This window comes from Procambarus clarkii, chromosome 87 (genome assembly GCF_040958095.1).
Source record: "Procambarus clarkii isolate CNS0578487 chromosome 87, FALCON_Pclarkii_2.0, whole genome shotgun sequence".
NCBI lineage: Eukaryota > Metazoa > Arthropoda > Malacostraca > Decapoda > Cambaridae > Procambarus > Procambarus clarkii.
The window spans coordinates 1,173,713-1,177,527 of NC_091236.1; the positions used below are offsets into that span (position 1 = coordinate 1,173,713).

General features: G+C 35.7%; 2 non-coding genes across 2 annotated transcripts; both read right to left on the bottom strand.

Annotated features, from left to right (window-relative positions):
* Window positions 1-2,691: 2,691 nt before the first annotated feature.
* Window positions 2,692-2,763, bottom strand: TRNAC-GCA (transfer RNA cysteine (anticodon GCA)). Its single transcript has one exon. It is a non-coding gene; the product is annotated as a tRNA-Cys (tRNA).
* An 87-nt stretch (window positions 2,764-2,850) lies between these two features.
* Window positions 2,851-2,923, bottom strand: TRNAF-GAA (transfer RNA phenylalanine (anticodon GAA)). The gene has a single exon. It is a non-coding gene; the product is annotated as a tRNA-Phe (tRNA).
* Window positions 2,924-3,815: the final 892 nt, after the last annotated feature.

Here is a 3,815-nt window from a genome sequence, read left to right on the forward strand (position 1 = left end):
TGCGTGAAACCAGATTGGGTCTTCTAGATCAGGGGTCTCCAAACTATGGCCCGCGGGCCACATCCGGCCCGCCACATAATTTCATCCGGCCCTCCAAACAAATCCCTGTGTGGTGGCCTTGAAAAAATAATTATCGTACGAATGGCATCGCAGAATTATTCAAAGCTGGGGCTGCTGACTGGTGGCGCTCAACCCGAGTCAGTTTTCCTCTCTCTCGATAGTGTGACGCACAGATACTAATACTGGTAGGTATGTGTTGTGTATTACAACCAATCAGTTGTGTATAACTGTCTATAGTGTAGAGATGGAGGGCGAGTGGGTCTTCGCTGCTTCCGTTTCAGGGAGCACAAACACTGTACAATATTCTTTTCTCTGTACTTTGACAATGCCTTTATCTTAGTTATACAAAATAGCAATAATACTATTGTAGCCAAAAATATTGCATGTTTAAAATAGTTAAAATGGTAACCATTAAGTTTATCAACGAAAGCTGTTGCCATAATATTTACCACTTTATAATAATATGCTATGCTTTTTAACACCACATACAAGCTGTTTTTTTCCTGTAGAATTTATTTCATTTATTTTACCCTTATGTTTTCAGATATGGAAAAAATAAAGAAAAGAAAAGTGGACAGTGAGTGCCGTCGGTTCAATGACGAATGGAAGATAAAGTACTTTTTTGTGATAGCAAATGATAAAGCTTTATGCATAATATGTAGAGACAGTGTTGCTGTTCTGAAGGAATACAATATTCGTCGGCACTATGAATCTAAACATGGCTCAAGTTATTCTCACATCACAGGAGCAGAACGCACTAAAAAGTTTGAATCATTTCAGCACAGTCTGCATTCTCAACAAGCTGTTTTCAGTAAGAAAAAATCTGAAAATGAAAATTCAACTAGAGCCAGTTACAAAGTTGCCTATGTGTTGGCTAAAAAAGGAAAACCTTTCACTGATGGTAGTATCATAAAAGAGTGTATAGTGGAAGCAGCAGGAGAGGTATGTCCAGAAAAAGTAAACCTCTTCAAAATGATAAGTCTTGGGTCAAATACTGTTGCTCGTAGAATTGAAGATTTAGGAGGCGACATAATTCGGCAAATAAAGGAAAAAACAAAAAGATTTTGTTGGTATTCTCTTGCGTTGGATGAATCAACTGATGTGTGTGATACTTCTCAGCTCTTAGTATTCATTCGTGGTGTTGATAGTGAATTTAATGTGAGCCAAGAATTAGCATCAGTTCACAGCATGCACACCACAACAACTGGAGAGGACATTTTCAATGAAGTAAGTAAAACTATGACAGAATATAACCTGGAATGGAAACAAGTGCAGTGTGTGACAATTGATGGAGGAAAGAATATGTCTGGGACAAAGAAGGGTTTGGTTGGGCAAATTACAACAGCTTGTGAGGTTGGAGGATTCTCAAAACCCATTTTTCTGCATTGCCTTATCCATCAACAAGCATTGTGCCTAAAATATGTTGATATGTCTTGTGTCATGAAACCTGTTGTTTCTGGGGTTAATTTCATTAGATCTCATGCACTCAACCATCGCCAGTTCCGTGATTTCTTGAAAGAAATTGATGCGGAGTTTGTTAACTTGCCTTATTATACAGCAGTTAGATGGCTTAGTTGTGGAAAGGTTTTGCTGCATTTCTTTGAGCTCAGATTATAAATTGATTTATTTCTCACAGAGAAAAATAAACCTCAGCCATTATTATCAGAATGTGAATGGATTTGGAAATTGGCATTTTTTGCAGATATGACAGGTCATATGAATAACTTGAATCTGAAATTGCAAGGCAAAACAAATTTGATCAGTGACTACTTTGTTCATGTCAAGGCATTCAGAGCAAAACTTGCGCTACTTGAAGGACAGGTAAAGGTTAAGAATTTTGCTCATTTTCCATGTTGTGAAAAATTTCATGCAGAAAGTAAAGTTGAATTTCCTTTTTCATTTGCAAATGAAATAATTTCAGATTTGAAAAAAACAGTTTCAGAAGCGATTTGCTGACCTTGATGCCAAAGCAAATGAAATCAGGCTCTTTCATAATCCATTTGACTGCAATGCTGAAAATCTTCCAACTCAATTTCAAATGGAAATTATTGATCTCCAGGCAGATGACAGACTGAAAGATAAGTATAGAGAAGGAAATCTGATTGAGTTTTATAAATGCCTGCAGCCAGATCAGTTTCCAAATTTGATAAAGTTTGCTTGTAGTTTTGTGTCCATTTTTGGTTCAACATTCTTGTGTGAACAAACTTTTTCCAAAATGAAGTATGTGAAATCTAACTATCGAGCAAATTTGTCTGATGATCACTTGAAATCAATTCTTACAATTGGCTCATCTAATCTGGAACCTGATTTTAATGAAATTTTGAAGTCAAAACGACAGTATCATTCGTCACACTAATTTGGTTGCATAAAACTAAAGGCAGGAATCTATTTAGTTTACCCTGATTTTTTCCAAAAAGATATGTTTTAATTTTTCCATGTTTATACTTTAATATTTGAGGAAATTAAATTACTGGCACTGATTTGTTTTTAGTTTTTTTTCATTTTTTATTCCTCCGGCCCGCATAAATATGGGAAATATATAATGTGGCCCTTACATTGACAAGTTTGGAGACCCCTGTTCTAGATGGTTGGGTTAGGGCACGTTAATAAACTTCCCTAAAACCTTAGGAGAGGGGGCGCCCGGGATTGAACCAGGGACCTCTCGATCTGCAGTCGAATGCTCTACCACTGAGCTACACCCCCATCTACTTTGGACATTGGAGAGAGAAAGTGATGCTCATAAGGTCACTCTGGCAACCCTCAAAATTGGTTGCTGCTAAGTAAAATCTCTGCCCAGACCCGGGATCGAACCGGGGACCTTTAGATCTTCAGTCTAACGCTCTCCCAACTGAGCTATCTAGGCGTTCATTTACATGAATCTACTTGTTTATATAAGCACTTTTCTGAACTACATGTTTAGTTTCCTAACTAAATTAAATTGACCCTTGTCTATTTATTTATTTATTTATTTATATACAAGAAGGTACATTGGGTTTGTGAGGACACATAGCATGGTGTTAACATACTTGTAAAGCCACTAATACGCGCAGCGTTTTGGGCAGGTCCTTAATCTAACAGATAAAATAGATAATTTTAAGTAGGTAAATTTTAGCAGAATTAATAAAATTATAACAGGTACATTACAAGAAGAAAAAAATGAGATGAGAGAGATTAGTAGGTATATTAAAGCACATCAGTAGCTCTGATTGATTGCATGATTGGTAATTTAATAAAGATTATTAATAGGCACAATACAGCATATTGATAACATATAGGAAGACAGCAATGATCACAATGGTAAAGTTGTTTGGATTAGGTACATGAAGATTGGGAGATTGGGTAGCACTAGATACAGTGAAAATTTTCAAGCACAATGGTAGGAAACTATGAAGATGAAATTAAGTACTTTTTGGTTTGGTTTTTTGAATGAGGCAAAAGTTGGACAGCTTTTCAATTCATTAATAAAATAAAATAAAAATAAAATAAAATGTTTATTTAGGTAAGGTACATACATACAATAAATTTTTACAAAGATTGGTTGACTTATAGGTAGAGCTAGTACATACAATGCCTAAAGCCACTATTACGCAAAGAGTTTCGGGCATGATAAACTTAAATGACAAGCTTAATACTAATTGAGCATAATGAGTAGAATGAAAACAAGAAATGAAAACACAGATGAAAAAGCAGCACAAATACAATTATGTCGACAAACAGCGCTCTTTAAAAAAAACAGACATTGGTTGACAATAGAA